Source organism: Pongo abelii, chromosome 5, assembly GCF_028885655.2.
Source record: "Pongo abelii isolate AG06213 chromosome 5, NHGRI_mPonAbe1-v2.0_pri, whole genome shotgun sequence".
NCBI classification, from domain to species: Eukaryota; Metazoa; Chordata; class Mammalia; order Primates; family Hominidae; genus Pongo; species Pongo abelii.
Genome location: NC_071990.2, coordinates 38185890 through 38203999, shown reverse-complemented (window position 1 = coordinate 38203999; position 18110 = coordinate 38185890). Strand labels below are relative to the sequence as shown.

At 37.1% G+C, this 18110-nt stretch overlaps 1 protein-coding gene and 1 long non-coding RNA gene across 3 annotated transcripts in view; both read right to left on the bottom strand.

Annotated features, from left to right (window-relative positions):
* ZFAND3 (zinc finger AN1-type containing 3) overlaps window positions 1–18110 on the bottom strand; it is a 317651-nt gene that overhangs the window by 206895 nt on the left and 92646 nt on the right. The window lies entirely within an intron of this gene.
* LOC129060225 (uncharacterized) overlaps window positions 1–18110 on the bottom strand; it is an 83155-nt gene extending 65045 nt beyond the window's left edge. Inside the window, exon 1 of the long non-coding RNA XR_008526766.2 lies at window positions 1–18110. This exon is cut by the window's left edge and continues 15440 nt beyond it. This is a non-coding gene — a long non-coding RNA (uncharacterized LOC129060225).

The following is an 18110-nucleotide window of genomic DNA, read 5'->3' as shown; positions in this document are numbered from 1 at the left end:
ATAAAAAAGAACAAGATCATGTCCTCTGCAGGAACATGGATGGAGCTGGAAGTCATTATCCTTAGCAAACATATACAGGAACAGAAAACGAAATACCACATGTTCTCACTTATAAGTGGAAGCTAAACATTAAGTACACATGGACACAAGGCAAATATAGATACGGAGGCCTACTTAAGGGTGGAGGATGGGAGGAGGGTGAGGATCAAAAAACTATTTATTGGGTACTATGCTTATCACCTGGGTGACTAATCTGTACGCCAAACCCCCATGACACATAATTTACCCATGTAACAAATGTGCCCATGTATCCCCTAAACCTAAAAATAAAAGTTGGAAAGAAAACAAAAAGAAAAAAACTATGCCATGTGAACATTAACCAAAAGAAAACTAGCATGGCTAAATTAATCTCAAGGTAAATTTCACAACAAATAACATTATCTGCAATTAAAATGATCATTTCATAATGATGAAGGGATCAATTTATAAAAATGTAAAAATCCTAAATATTTATGTACCTAGTAAGACAGCTTCAAAACACATGAAGCTAAATATGTTATAAATATAAGAAAAAACTGCTTTAATCCATGATTGTATTCAGGTATTTCACTATCCCTCTCTCAGTTACTGACAGAACAAGTAAGCAAAAAATCAAGACACGGAAACTTGAACACTGTCAACCAACCTGACCTAAATGACACTTGAAGAACACACTACTCAACAACAGAATGCACATTCTTTTCAAATACAAACAAAACATCTTCCAAGACCTATTTTGTCATAAAACAAGTCTCAATAAATGAATGAGGGTCATACAAAATGTTTCTTGAGCACAATGGAATAAAAATAGAAGTAACAGAAAGATCTCTGGAAAATCCTCCAGGAAGGGAAAAAAAGAAAGGAAATACTAAGCTAAATGCTCCAATATCATAATATTTATATACCCATAAAAAAGTAAATACTGAAGATTTAACCAAAATTTCACTACAAATATGTTGGGGGGAATAGGAGAGGGTGGTATAAGAAAGCAAAGGCTTTATATATCACAAGGTAAAAAAAAAAAAATGTGTACAACTGATAAATCAAAAAGTCAGCAATATATGTATATTAATCATAAATATAGAGAAGTATAAATTTAGAAGAAACAGCACACAGAATTCAGAGTCATTGTTTCCTCTTAATCACTGCATGTGGGGAAACTTGGAGTAGAAAGGGCAGGGCATTTTGTTACATGTAATATTTTGACTTTTCAAACTACATACATGTAGTACTTTAATAAAATACCTTTAAAGGGATTTCATCTATATCATCTAATTTTATTCCCAGGGAAGGAGGTATAGTAACCCCCGATTTGACAAATGAGGAAACTAATATTTCAGGTAAAGTAGCTTGTCCAAAATCTAAGCCACTACAACTTTTTAATTTAATCATATAAATAATATAAATTATGCCTGTTATGGCATCATCTACACAGATAAATATGAAAAGAAAAAAATTAAATTGTTTTTAAATCTCAGTTTTATTTCTGGAAATTTTTTTATTTTCTGCTCTCTACTATAGATGACTAGTTTACTGTCACAGAACAAGATGAAATATTCACACTTAACCTCCCGTTATCAGATTTTTAAAAGAAATTTGAACAAAGAAAGATTTTGGCAAATGTAAAGAACAAAACTGTACTCAAAAGTAAACACTATTTTAATCATTATCTTTAACTGGGGTTAGGTGCACATAACATAAAATTTACCATCTTAACCGTTTTTAATCGTACAGTTCTAGTGGCATTAAGTACATTCACGCTGTTGTGCAACTACTGCCACTAACATCCATCTCCAGAGCTTTTTTTCATCTTCCCAAATTGACTTTCTTTATCCATTAAACAACTCTCCAGTTCCCCCACCCTCTAGCCCCTGGAAACCACCATTCTATTTGTCTCTATGAATATGACTACTGTAGGTACATCATGTAAGCAGAATAAATAGTATTTGTTCTTTTTGTGACTGGCTTATTTCACTTAGCATAATGTTGTCAAGGTTCACTCACGCTACAGCAAAAACACTTGTTAAAAGCCAGTTTCCAAAACAGCATAAACATCAATTATTTGATAACGCTGTAAGAAATTAAGGCACTAGTGAATTCAAGGGAAATTAGTAAAAAATTAATGCTTCCCTCTCCCCCAACCCTGATCAGGACACCAAAAGAGGGGAAAAAAATAGATCACAATTTTAAACTATTGAGAAAGGGTATCCTGGTAACTTTACAGTGTGCATGAAGGAATGGGGGGGAAAATCGTAATTTTGTGTTTTGAAAAACCCAATTACTTTGCTAAGGTTGTTGCTCTTTTGAGTTGTGCAACAAAGGCCTATAGGGAAGGGCTTCTCTTAATGTAAACTGGGTCTGTGTTTTCCTTCTTAAGGGTGGAGCCATGCAAAAGACAAAAGCGCTAATAATGTCAGATGTTCACAAAACCTTGAGTCAAGGTAAGTATCTTATAAATCAGAAGTGAAATAGCCTCCATTCAGTCACATAGAGATCAGGTAGGAAATACAAGAAACTTGACCTTTACCGTGTACTTTGAAAAGGTTCACTTGGTTGCAGTTTTTAAAAAACAGACTTGTATGCTTTTACATTCCCCATTATTCTCTCACTCTGAACCTCCGCAATGAATACCCTGTATTTATGTCCACCTAAAATTCAGACAGAAGTCCTAGGCAGCCTTTCAATGGAGCCACTAAACAAACCACACCAACCCCTTAAGATACCAAAAACACCACTCTGATGTTAGGGTGGGGTTGTTTCTCTGAATTTTAATTTATAATGCAACTAGAATCACTGACCAAATTTTAATAAGAAGTGGTAACCAGCAGTGCCTCAGGTATCCAAGTGTCTAACAAGTGCTCAAGCAAGAGCTGTGTTTTTCATAAGCTCAGAGTATTGACACCAAAAAGGAAAACGTCTGCTAAAACAAAGTCAGGTATTTTATATGACAACTATACAAAACAGTGTTTTAGACAAGACATTCATTTTTGCTTTATAAAGAGTAAACCATATGGTGTGTCCAAAAATAAATTACCACTGATAACTAAAATAAGACTATGTCGGCCGGGTGCCGTGGCTCACACCTATAATCCTAACACTTTGGGAGGCCAAGGCAGGCGGATCACTGGAGTTCAGGAGTTCGAGACTAGACTAGCCAACATGGCAAAACCTCATCTCTACTAAAAATACAAAAATTAGCCGGGCATGGTGGTGCAGGGAGGCTGAAGCAGGAGAACTATTTGAACCGGAGAGGCAGAGGTTGCAGTGAGCCAAGATTGCACCACTGCAATCTACCCTGGGAGACAGAGCGAGACTCTGTCTTGAAAAAAAGACTATGTCAATGATCTTCCAATGCAAAATTTCCCATTGTCCAAAATTATCTGCCTCCACGTGATATTTTTCCAGAATACCATACAGTTTCCCCCAAGCCCTGAGATAGGAATAATACAGGGTGGCCGAAGGGGAAAAGAAAATTCCAGGCAGCAGTTTCACATGACTAGCACAAAGGAAACTGTTGAAATACATATATAAGCTAGGAGCCAAGAAGACCGTGAAAAGCAGAGTGTGGGTTAAGCTAGCTAAGACCAAGTGGACCCAACATGGCACTGGATTTGACCTAGGTTTCACCTAGGACCTCATTATATGCTCATTAACATACTAAATCACACCCACCAATGCCAAGACAGTTCCGGGAGCACCCATACTGGTGTAAAAATGGGTGGCACTAAAGTTGAGAAATTTTCACCTTTTTCCAGAAATCTTCATGAATACTCCATCCTTTGATTAAAGAAACCCATACAGATGGAAGCCAAACCCTGTCTTGAGTATGCCCGCACTCCCCTTTCTTGAGCATGTACTTTTCACTTTGCAATAAATCTTAGTACATTTCACTATTTTCCAACTCATCCTTGAATTCCTACTGAAGACACTGTCAAGAGCCTGAACATTGATCAGAGCTGAGGTCCCACTGGCATTTAGGGACCTCCCCCCGCCTACTGGTATCAGCCCAAAAGAAAAAATATTAAATACCTAGTATTGTCATTACTTAAGTTCTCAAATTGCTACCCAAGTTATAAGAGGCACCTTTCTCCACGTGATACACGCTGTAGGTCAAAACACAAGACCTCAGTCATCACAAAAGAAAAACAGATTTAGTAGTTTTGTCTTTCCCATTTACTGAAGACAAATTTTGGCCTAAGGGAAGCACACACAGTTTTTTCTCTTTTCTTTTTTTAGGCTCCTCCTCTTGTAGGGCCATGTAGGGATTTTGAGAAAAGAACTTTGTCTCTGTGATATTTTATAAACCCAGGCTACTTGATAGAGGGACACTATAAAAAAGATCCATTTCCACAGAGTATGTATCTTAGAACATGAAACACTTTATCATGGGTTTTTAAAAAATCTATAATAAAGATTTTCATCAAGTTTGGGGAAATTTCTTTAAGGTACTAATGATGTAGAAAATGTTTTTGGACGTTTTAGTTCTTCTTGTAATTGCTATATGGTATAAAATCTCATATAAAATCCAACTGTCATATTTAAGTAAAAATTTTAATTAAAAATTATAATCAACACATCTAAATAACTGTATGCATGTGCATACACCCACATACACACAAATACACAAAAATTTGACAACTGTATCAACTCTACAGAACAATGAATGTTTACCTGCAAGACTATCAGCACATGAATTAAGAGATAGTAAACAGAAAAAGGCATATAATCCTAAAGCAGTATCTACAAATTAAAGGGTTGTTGCAACTTTATTATAGATTTATTTCTAGTCTCATCTTCAAGATTACTAATATAGCATATAACACTGGAAGGAGAAAGGAAATTGAGGTTGAAGTATGCAAATGAAAGATGAAATAATAAGCCACTTTACCCTCACCACTTCAGTTTACTTTGAAACTCATTAATTCAGTAGACATTTGGACTGAGTACCAGTGTTTTGGTAAGAAAAGCGCTCTAAAATTCTTTCCACTCAAATATTCTATGATCATCATTTCCAAAATCACATGATTAATGGGATTCGCACTTCTAGACTTCCAAAAGCAAAACCAGTGTTTACAAATACTTATGATGCACACTGAGTAACAGGTATAGGAGAAATGAATAACCCAGCTTTCAGTTGCCATTGGAAGCCTAGGACCTGCATGAAAATAATTTTTGAGAAAGACTTCCTGACATTAATTTGTGCTGCAGGCATGGAAATTAACAGCTACTGGATCCTAAAACATATGAGTTAAGGAAAACACTGTCACTTTATGCAAAGCTGGAAAATTCAGTGTTCTCTACAGATGTCAAACATTTTTAAACAAGATTCAATCTCCTGGACTGTAAGTTTAGCAACAGGTTAAAACAGTGTTAAGGAGAAGATGGAAGCACATTTAAACTTTAATATCTTTACTCAGAAAACTGAACAATTTAAAGTACTAGCACTATGGAGGTTAATCTTCAGATCTGAAGTACAGGGCATTTAGTAATACTGTTACAATGATCGTCTCTTCAAACCATCAGTAGGGCTTGCAAGACTTTCCCAGTACAATGTTAGAAATGCCTATGTTTAGTTTCACTTAGTCCAATTAACTGGCCTCCTCTAGTACAGACATCATTTTTCTAGAAACTTTTTTTTTCAACATGACACTCCTACATACTTTTTAACTGAACTATTCTACAGAAATGCATTCCTTTTGTTCTCTCTTGTTTGCATAGGTTAATACATGCTATAATGTTGTCTAAACCCATCACCAAGTCTTTCTATGTCTAGCTTTCCCTTTGATGTCTTTATTTCAAAGTTTTTGATACAGTCCCACTTTTTCTTCAAAGTAAGTTTTATGTTTTCCTTATTCCAATGATGAATTACAGTTTATCTGCTATATCAGCTAAAAAGAGAACTCTATTTTTAGGGTAGATGCAAATACAATAACAGAAGTAACTGATGAGTGTCTCTCTATAACGTGAATTAGTAATTCAGAAACATCTGTGCTGTAAATGTTTGGTGAAAGTGCAGCTAAACTTCCAAATAGCCTTAAGTCATTGATGGCTCAAAATTCAATTACCTGAAAATAATATTCCCACAAGATTATAGAAGCTTACATTCACCTTCATAATTTTTAAGTATCTCTGGGGGAAGGAGTGTCACCACTAAATTGAAAACTTGGCTTGATATATTATAAAAATAAAAAGAGGCTGACATACCTATTGGTTTCATATACCCTCACCTTCCTAAACATGAACAAATTCAAAATTCAGCAGCAGCCATTGGTTCAATATTCAGAAATTTACAGAATTTTGCTAACATGTCTCAAATGATCATGAAGGAAAAAAGTATATTTTTAATGACAAACTTTTAAATTTATTTAGTTACCTTAAGAAACTTGTAAAACCACATTTTATGGAGGTAAACTTTACCCTTCTTTTCAAAGAATATATATATATATATATATATAATCTTTTGTAATGGCTCTTCTTTGTGAGTCAAAGGGTTAAAACCATCTCTTTTATTCCCAAATGAGTGTCAGCACCATTCAGAGGTGCCGTGTTTTATTTAAAACATACTCTTAACTCAGTAACCACTTTGTTCTAATTGGCAAGGCAAAGCCAGGTCCCTAAAGCACACAGCTCGTTACATTCAGTTTGGATTACAAAAACACAGGATGAAACAAACTGCATCGAAATGTACAAATTAACAGCTCAGGAGTATGGGACAGAGAGGTGGAACTGGACTGTAATATGGAACAAAATCCACAGGGAAGCTGGGGAACAAATCACTAGTGTCTCTATAAACTATACAAGGTTTCCAAATGAGCAAATACACAAAGCAAAGGACAGGCTTTTCCATAACTCAACCAAACTGATAAATATGGATACAACAAAACAGGAGTTTTTTTCCATACTATTATGCACACATGTATGAGAGAACAGGAGTACCAACTGGAAGGTTTAACAAATGAAATCTGCAGGTTGCACAGTCTAAATATGAAATTCATCTTTGCTTTCACACTGACAATGTGCAAACAGCCTTGCAATTAAATCACACTTCCAAACATTTTCAAAAAAAAATCTTCTGAGAAGCTAAACACAGGAGACTAAATTAGAAATGGTGCTTCACCTACGCAGCGCAGAGAGCAAGGTTAATGAGCTAAAAGTCATACGAACAAGAACAAGATGTTAAGAAATGAAGATCTCACCACCAAAACAGAAAATGTGTTAGACAAAAACACTCCCCCCACCACATATGCACACCTTTTCCTAAATTAGCTACTCTGTGAAGCTGTCAGCACTGTTTCTCTGATTATGAGGGGATCTAGAGGCAAACTACAACTGAGCTAAAAGAAAAGAGCAGAAGAAAAGAGAATACTCCTACACACAAATGCAAAACAATGTTACTGTTACATCCTCACAGTACAATCCCGACTAATCTATTTAGCCTTGGTTTTCACAGTACAATCCCATCTAAGTCTACTATTTTCATTCCTAATAACATCAAATAGTGGAGATTAGATCCAAGTCTAAACTTCCAAAGATCAAATCTCAGTTCTTTAAAATTTATTTAATCTTGGGAACATGAGTTAACCCATTTGAGTCAGTTTCCTTATCTGTAAAATGGAGCTATAAAATCACCAACATTTTAAGAATCAAATGTGATAATATTGTATTAAAGGACTTCATAATATAAAAGGGCTGCAGCAATCTTAGTTACAATTGCAATTATTTCATTTCAGGATTTTACTGCCTTTAAAAACAACAAACAAACAAACAAACAAAAACCATGTAATTGTCTATGCTTTTCCTCTCTTTGTTCACAAAAACTAATTCTTGTTCCACTACTAAAGTATCTGTCTTTCAGCATTCTCCATTTAAGATTATGTGCCATTTTTCTTTTTCTTCAAACCGGAAGTCTTAAGGTATTTTTTCTTCTCTCTCCCCAATATTTAGCATAAAAGTAAATTAAGAAATGTAAAACAATCTTTGATAATAGTTAAAATTGTCACTCTCTCTTTCTTGCTCCCGCTTTTGCCACGTGATATGCAAGTTCTTGCTTGGCCTTCTACCATCACTGGGAACTTCCAGAGACCTCCCCAGAAGCAGATGCCAGTACTATGCTTCCTGAATAGCCTGCAGAACTGTGAGCCAATCAAACTTCTTTTCTTTATAAATTAAAAAAAAAAATAGTTAAGACTGTTAACACATAGTTAGATCTACTTTACACTGCACGAACCAGCTAAGCACTGAGGCTTTTAAATGGTATAAAATTTTATAGCATGAAAGATGATATTTTAGTCATACATTAATGGCCCAAAAATAATGTCCAATCTTTTTACTTATCATTCCTACTGTGGACTAAGAATTAAGTAAGGGGGTATTATATCCAGGAAAAATGTCAAAAAGCAACCTCATCATAATCTTCTAATTCACACACAAAGGCAACAGCCAGAACAAGAATTACGCTAAGTATCTGAAACTTGGTGGAGCCAAAGCCTCTGAAGCACAAAATAGTCCCGTGCTTTTCTGAGTCTATCTGAAAGTTATCCATATTCCTGACAAGTCTGAAAGGGAGCCCATAAACCTAAGCCTGGTCATTCTGATACAGTAGCCTGCATTAGTCTACTGAGGATATGAAACATAGGGGATTAGCAATTAACTTCCCCCACTGCCCGCCTCCCCACCCCGAGACAGAGTCTTGCTCTGTCGCCCAGGCTGGAGTGCAGTGGAACAATCTCAGCTCACTGCAACCTCCACCTCCCGGGTTTAAGTGATTCTCCTGCCTCAGTTTCCGGAGTAGCTAGGATTACGGGCGTGCACCGCCACTCCCAGCTAATTTTTGTATTTTTAGTAGAGACGGGGTTTCACCATGTTGGCCAGGCTGGTCTCAAACTCCTGACCTCGTGACCCGCCCGCCTCAGCCTCCCGAAGTGTTGGGATTACAGGTGTGAGCCACCGTTCCTGGCCTTAACTCTTATACTACTTTTCATGTCACAGAGGGTCGTCTAATTGCATGAAAAGAGGCCAACTATATCCGACCCAAACAGTTCTCTAAACTAGAAGTCTCCAAGCTTTGATAAAGGTGTACCATCAGTATAAAATCTGAGTGCACATCTCTTCCATTTCTGTTTTAAAAGTAGTTACATATTCCTGTAGTGGATTGAATGATGCACCCTGTCCCTGTCCCCACTTCCCAAAATATGTCCACCCAGAACCTGTGAATGTGATAATTTTGGGGAAAAAAGCTTCTGCAGATGTAATTAAGTTAAGGATTTCCAGATGAGATAATCCGGGATAAGACTGAGCCAACTGCACTTGTCCTTAGAGGACAGAGAAGAGGGAAAGACAGAGACTCACAGGTGAGAAGGCCATGTAGATGAAGCAGAGACTAGAGTGATATGTCTATGAGCAAAGGAATGCCAAGAACTACTGACAAGCCAGAAACAAGCAGCAGCATGGAATGAATTCTCCCTCAAAGGTTCTAGAGGAAACCAACCCTGCCATTACCTTGGTTTCAGACTTCTGGCCTCCAGAACTGTGAAAGAATAAACTTCTGTTGTTTTAAACCACCAAGTGTATGGCAATTTGTTGTGGCAACCCTAGGAAACTAATACAGATACTAATGAGATTATGTATACAGGACAAAAATAAACACAGGTAGGAATTCTAACATTTTCTCTCTATGCCACAATGGATAATCCTGTCTACCACAAAGAGACTACAGCTTTAGACCAACATAAGGGAAGAAATAAAGCCAAGTGACAGACTAAACTATCTTAAAAGACCTAGTAACTACTAAATTTCTTCCATTTTCCCATCATACTCTAACACATGGTCACAATTTTCCCACTTGAGGCCTGAAAGAAGCCACCTCTCAGCTATTTCACAGCACTGAGCACTCTGTTTCCCGTCAGAAATGCAACAATTATTTTTGACATAATTTCCATAACGTCATCATCATCATCTTTAACACACTACTTCATGTATCTTGACTAGCATAATAATTAACCACACAATTTAAGAATGCTTATTAGTAAGACATCAAACTGCTATAGACTAAGAGATCAGAAAAGGCTGCCACAGTCCAGCACTGCTAATCCGTTAAGGACCTGTTGCCCGAGTCTTGCTTGCATTTCAGAGTAAGGGAGGCTACACCATAAAGAACAGACTTTCCTACAGAAACATTCTTTTAACATAGTCAAGCAAGTGCTGAAAAAAAGAGCGAGAAAACACAGGATTGCAACTGTGGTATAAAAACGGCCACTGAAAACAAATGTCCCTCTACAGGGGACTAGATAAATAAATTAGGGCATATTATAATGAAGGTGACCAATTAATGTATCAAACAAATTGATACACTTACAATAGTACCAGTTTGGTACAAACAGGTACTATTAGTATTTTCACTGGCACAAAATGCACAAACGGAGATTGTTCTAGGTAAATCTAGACATTAATTATAATGGAATATTATAGTTAAAATGAACAAGAGCAATGTGTCAACATGATTAGTTTCTAAAAGCATTATTTAAAAGAATACAGGTTGTAGACTAGTACAAAATACCATTTAAACATTTTAAAAACAGAATCATAACAATATTTATATAAATGCCCATTCATAATAAAAAGTATAAATACAAGGATAAGAAGGAGAGTAGTTGTCTCTGAGATGGGAAGATGATGACTAGGGTAAAAGAAAACTGTGACATTTTAGTGCCCTTTTTAGTGTGATAAGAAAAAAGGCAAAACATTAACATTTATTACTTCTGGGTGGGTTTGTGAATATTCTGAATGTCAGACACCCAACCATCCAACAGATACCTACCAACAGACACGTAATGGTTAAGAAGAGCCTGGTAAGTTGAGCTGTCCCCTTTTTACAAACACATGACCAAAATGTGTGTGTATGTTACACTTGAGAAATCCCTCTTGGGCGTTTGGCTTAGAAGAAATCAAAGAGTATACAAAAGTGATCAAGTCAAAAAGATTACAAAAACAGAAATAGTCTATTCAAACACTTCGTCTTAAGAGCAGCGGTTACTTTTTTTGCTTTTTTTTTTTTTTTTTTTTTTTGAGACGTTGTCTCGCTCTGTCACTAGGCTGGAGTGCAGTGGCGCGATCTCAGCTCACTGCAACCTCCAACTCCCTGGTTCAAGCAATTCTCCTGCCTCAGCCTCCCAAGTAGCTGGGATTATAAGCACATGCCACCACGTCCGGCTAATTTTTGTATTTTTAGTAGAGACGGGGTTTCACCATGTTGGCCAGGATGGTCTCGATCTCCTGACCTCATGATCCGCCTGCCTCAGCCTCCCAAAGTGTTAGGATTACAGGCATGAGCCGCCGTGCCTGGCCAACAGTTGCTTTCTTTTGGGAAAAGGTGAATTCAAAAAATCAAGGTATGACAAGCTTACAAATTCCACTATCCTGCAAAATTTTTTGTATTGAAATTGGTAATTTGTTTCTACATTGTTTGTGCAGAGTTCCTACATTTCTAAAAGGAAAATATATAAGAGCTTAAAATTTGTCAGACTCACTCTGTTCCTCTTACTGTAAAGCCTCAAAATTCAGCTGTAACCTACAACTCTTTGCTTTTCAAAAGTGACTAGAATCAGACCACTTTTACTCTGGTATTCTAACAGGAAATGGAAGCAGGAAAGAGATTACTATGTAACTGCAACCACTAAGTTGCAAGTTCATAAGGAAATATTTTAATTTACTTGGTATGAAATGGGAATTTGTTATCCTCTTCTGGAACTATCATGAAACTCAAGTCACTTTCAAGAAGAATGTTAGCATTTTGGTTTATCTACCATTTCACCCTGCGCCCAGCATTGTTATATCACTCACCTTAGATGTCAACATTTAGATTCCCAATGCTGCAGGCTATAGCTAATTTTATTTTGCTCATTCCAGAAAGAAACAAACCACTTCTAGATTGTATAAATTCACTTCACTTTTTAAACATTTGTAATCTGTGCAATTACATTAATACTTAAATCTGAAAACACAGACAAAATTAAAATTTGAAGCTCCCCAATTACTCTTACTCTGAGACTACCACAATTAAATTTTTCATGTGTCATCTCCCAGCTTTATCTCATGCAACTATACACTTGTACATCATATGTGAACCACATGATAGCAAATTTCTTAAAAGTTAGTCTTAAATGAAACAGTATGTTTAAATATACTATGTCTACGGTTTATTAAAAATTAAGTATGCACACATTTAAAAGTCCACCAACCAAGTGGTATTTTGTACACTGTGGAACATATATTAAGTTTGCCTTTTGATAAGCATCTGTCATCAGTGCTACTCCAACAACCTTCCATTCCTTAAACATATCTTCTGACTCACTGCCTTATAAAGTATACAATGATCAATAGGTTATAGCTACTTTCTAGTCACCATACTCCTCTCTTCTCCCAAAACTAGTATTTCCAAGGGTTTGTGGGGGATAGAGATGGTGTCACATTAGTAGAGGAGTTACTTCAGTCAGTTCTTTTAAAATGTCTGCCTTCCCCACTTGTTATCATCCTCTTTGATGCTTCTGCCATCCACACTTCTATTTAGGAGGTCAGCAAAACCATTCTGTGAAAAGCACTGCTTTAATGATAGCTGGCCTTCAATATGCTAGAACAAGAGGTCATCATGAATTAGGTACTAACTATTCCTAAATATTAAACACAGGTCAACTAAAATGCACAAATTCATGAATTGGATTTGCACTCAAACAAAAAAAAAATACCATAGGCAGTATCATTTCTACCTTTGTAAGAGGCAGGAATATTCATTAGACTCTATGCTTGACTTTTCATATGTATTTTAACACTGTAGTAGGCTATCGGATCTAGTTTAAGCTTCATTTCTAAACTACTCGACAGCTCAGAACTGACAAAGATCACAAGAAATCAACTATTAACCTCTTGCCTGAAGACACAAATGAAATATTCCCTATTTTACAAAGCAAATTAGATTCCAAGATTTTCCAAAGCCACACTCCTGCAATTCACTGGGTTTCAAACTTAAAATCATAATAGTAACATACACATATTTACATTATAACCCATTACACATTATTTTCAATTAACTCAATGTAAGTCAAAGGTTTCACAAAATAACTTTACTATGTGCAATACACTGATATTTTCTATTCTACTCAGAATTCTTTAAATACTAATCATGACCCATTAAATTGTCTACCCACTAATGAGTGACAATACCCAGTCTGAAAAACTGCATTAGGAGGTAGTATTTCAACCAATAAATGTTAATTTGCCATAACTATGTCATAAAATTTTCTTGCTTTCTATATTCATTTACTTATTTAAGTAAAATCATATATAAAACAATATAAAAATATTTAATGAAAGGATAGTATGACAGGTAGAATATTATCAAGGGGGTAAGAAAAGCCAAAATTAGGCCAAAAGAGATCCTCAGACCAGCTCTGATAATTGGAAAGATTTGTGGCAAAATCAATTGATAACTCGTGTCCCAGGGTGCTTACATACCATCCTTTTCAATAGTTTAGAAAGTCTCCACAACTTCAAAATGCAAAGCTGTTAAGTAAAACCTTTCTTTAGCAATAATATAAAAATAATCAACACTCTTGACGGGGAAGAATTATATATCAACTCAAAGGTGGGAGAATCCTTATGCAAACTCCAGGAATTTCAGGCTTCTCTACTTACACCACAGTCTTAGACTTGAAAGATATACATCCACATTTACAAACAAATGTACTGAATTGTAATTTGAGAAAAGAAAATACAGAATATGTGAAAGGGGGATTGACGGGGAAGGTAGAAAAATAACAAATAGGAATTCTTACAGGAATAGAGAGAATATAGTATGGTAAGATTAACTCTTGCTTTTTTTTTTTTTTTTTTTGAGAGAGAGAATCTCACTCTGTTGCCCAGGCTGGAGTGCAGTGGCACAATCTCGGCTCACTGCAACCTCCACCCACCGGGTTCAAGTGATTCTCCTGCCTCAGTCTCCCGAGTAGCTGGGACTACAGGCATGCACCACTACACCCGGCTAATTTTTTTGTATTTTTAGTAGAGACAGGGTTTCACCATGTTGGTTAGGCTAGTCTCGAACTCCTGACCTCAAATGATCCACCCACCTGGGGCCTCTCAAAGTCCTGGGATTACAGGTGTGAGCCACCGTGCCTGGCCTTTTTTTTTAAATAGACTAAATGACCTCAGATAAAGAGAATCTAGATGAGCAATTTAAGTCCATTTTACCTCAAATCCTAAAACTTGAGTCAATCACTTCCTGATGCTTCCCCAGAATACTTACTGTAAGTGTCCTAGTTATCCTGGCATAGAAAATATTGGATGATAAAGGTTTCTAGGTCAAGGCCCTTCTCTTAAGACTGAGAAAGAAGCATAAATGTCTCTGTGAAGAAAAGTCCTTTGGAATTGCTTGAACCCGGGAGGCAGAGGCTGCAGTGAGCTGAGATCGCACCACTGCACTCCAGCCTGGGCTACAGAGCCAGATTCCGTCAAAAAAAAAAAAAAGGCCGGGCGCAGTGGCTTACGCCTGTAATCCTAGCACTTTGGGAGGCCAAGGTGGGCGGATCACCTGAGCTCAGGAGTTCAAGGCCACTGTGACCAACATGGAGAAACTCTGTCTCTACTAAAAACACAAAAATTAGCCAGGCGTGGTGGCACATGCCTGTAATCCCAGCTACTCGGGAGGCTGAGGCAGGACAATCACTTGAACCCGGCAGGCGGAGGTTGCGGTAAGCAGAGATCGCGCCATTGCACTGCAGCCTGGGCAACAAGGGCGAAACTCCGTCTCAAAAAAAAAAAACGAGAGAGAGAGATCCTTTAAACAGTCTTAAATGATTTTAGCCTTTAAAGGTAAGAGAGGCCAAACCAGGGTTAACGATAAGACAGTTGTCAAAAAGTTTAAAAAACAAACAAAGAAAAAAAACCTCTCTCATTTCAAAGACAGGAATTTTGGTTGAGCTTTAGCAAACCCAGCCCAGCCAGGTTGGGCCCTCTTCTACATACATGCAAAGGTCTGATACAAACATTTCTCATTCTAACAATACACAGAAGCATTATTATTTGGTATATAGTTTACCAGCAACTAACATTTCAATGGCTTTTAGCAACTCTCACTGTGCATATACTCATTTCTCCTTTCTTATTCCTTTCCTCTAAATTCAAACAACCCCAGAATATTTTATAAAGGAGAAATAGCTTAAGTAATGATGGTTATTGGGGCAGGAGTGTGCTCACCACTTAGCAGAATATTTCACCAGCAGCAAAACAGTTCTCCAAGTAAACACGCACACCCCTAGTTCCTAACCTACAACGTATTCTCTCGGTAAGATTTTAAAGATGTTTTTCCCATTTCATTCAATTTTATGTAAACAAGTTATAACAAACTAATTTTGTCACCACATAGATTTTGAAAAGAAAATTTTTAAGCTAGTGGCAAACAATAACTATTTAAAAAGTGATTTTTCCATCTTTTAAAGTACACTGTACATTTTACAATATACTTTAAAAAGAGTCTTTTAAGATCACAGTGGCTTTGGCCAAAGTAATCTTTATGTTGTCTTGTAAAACTCATGGCTCTTCTGTAATACTGCATTCACTATACTCTCCTTATGTTCATACTGAGATGACATCCAAAAATGTATTTTTAAAGTTCAATGATCTCTTTTCTTTTGAATTTTTAAAGGTACACAAAATTCTGTTTCAGCAGGCAGGATATCAACTAGTCATGCCACGCAAATGCAACTGGAGAAAGCAGTAGTGTGTAGGTAAAAAATATAGAGAGAAACGAATATTTTCTTTAGATACTTGAAAATGTCCTCCTAATATTTTTATAAAAGCAAAAGTTGCAAGGCTGTATAAAATGTAAATAGACACAGATCACGAGACAGATAATTATAAACACAGAAAGTAAAACTGTAACAAGTCCAAAGAAACACAAAGACCATGGCTGAACTCTAGCTTCATAGTTAAATTTTTTTAACTTTGTATTCATTTAGGGCACAAGACAGTTCCTTATGCGTATTTGATGTGAACCACCTTATTATTCAAAGGTGTCTGGCCTTCTCCCAAAACCATGCTTTACTAAATTACAATGGGGTCTCCATTTGGGGACAAATATACAATCTAATACAGGTTGAGTACCCCTAATTCAAAATGCTTGAGACCAGAAGTGTTGGGATTTGTTTTTCTCAGATTTTGGAACATTTGCACTTTGGAGCATTTCAGATTTGGGATTTGGGGTTCTCAACCTGTATACATTTTGTCTCACTGCTACTTTCGTCTTCACTATAAAGTTAACCTTTCATCAGTGAGGAAGCATTTCTTCATATCTGTAATTGTAGATACATAAGGTAAGAAGCAGAATACTGTCCCTTTTTTTTTTTTTGAAACGGAGTCTCGCTCTGGCTGGAGTGCAGTGGCGTGATCTCGGCTCACTGCAAACTCCACCTCCTGGGTTCAAGCGATTCTCCTGCCTCAGCCTCCCGAGTAGCTGGGATTACAGGCACGGGCCACCACACCCAGCTAATTTTTGTGTTTTTAGTAGAGACGGGGTTTCGCCATGTTGGCCAGGATGGTCTCGCTCTCCAGACCTCGTGATCCGCCCACCTAGGCCTCCCAAAGTGCTGGGATTATAGGCATGAGCCACTGCGCCCGTCCCAAATACAGTCCTTTAACATGGCACAAATACTGCTAAAAGCTGAATAAAAACCCACCAATATTTCTTTTCTTTTAAAAACCTAAATATCTGACAAATTCCAAATTTTGAACCTATAAAAGCTGTCAGCTTCCCCAATTCTTTCCCACCTAACCCCTACTTTAGGCACAAATGTAAAGGTCTAAAGCTTACACCATGATTACTTCCTTGCCCAAATAGCATAATGAATAGATTAAAATTAACAACAACACAAAAATCTCTCCAATAAAAATCTAGCCAGCCTCCTCTGAGCCCTCTTCTGGACCGGCCTCAACCTGGACCTTTAAAAACTACGGACTCTCAAAACAAATGATTTGGTCCACTCCCTCCTTTCACATTAAAAGATTTACACACTAACATTTCTTTTTTTTGAGACGGAGTCTCACTTTGTCACCAGGATGGAGTGCAGTGGCGCAATCTCAGCTCACTGCACCTCTGCCTCCCAGGTTCAAGCAATTCTCCTGCCTCAGCTTCCCGAGCAGCTGGGACTACAGGTGCACACCACCACGTGCAGCTAATTTTAAACACTAACATTTCTAACAGCTCAAGGTTACCTCCCTAGGATGACCCTAGCCTCTCTTAAAGTGTCTGCCTCTTAAAGCTCAAGGCTGCCAAAGAATCTACTGTTTGTTCTAGCCAGCATCTGAAGATAGGCCCTAACTATCCTCTCAGATCATTTACTAAAAAGGGCTTACAACTGTGAATCCTTCCTCTGTCCCTTTGAGCCGTACTCCTACAACTCAGGAGTGTCTTTCTCAAGGACCTGAAAGCCATTCCTTTAAAAATGTAACAATCAGGAAAAATAGGGTATCTATTCCCCAGTCACAGTGCCAGCTAACAGGCACAGCTGGCCTAATCACCATATTTTACCCATCTTTTTAAATTCTTCACTTCTTTGAGTCTACGGATCCCGTTTATCCACCCTGCCAAGTCCCCTGCCATTCTCCCTTTAAAACTCCCTTTAAAACTCCATTCTCCCTTTAAAACTCCCAGTCATCTCTGTAATCGACATTGACTTCATTTCATACTGGACTCTCTTCCCTATTGCAAAAGTGTATTACTGACTAAAACCTGTCCTTAGAACTTTAGCTAGTATGCAGCTTTGTTTACCTTTGACAAAATGAATAAAGAAGGAAAGTTAAACATATCCTAATTAGTAAAGACTTATTTATATAGGATCGCTAGATAGAAAGTTTTTAAAAAAGTAAAAATAAAAAAAAAGACCTAAAAGTTTCAACTTCATGAAGGAGTCATAATTCTAGAAGTTAACCAATTACCTCTAGGGGCTAGAAAAGGACCTTGGCACATGTCAAGCCCAAGTCCTTCATTTTATAATGATGAATCTAAGGTCCAAAGAGATTACGTG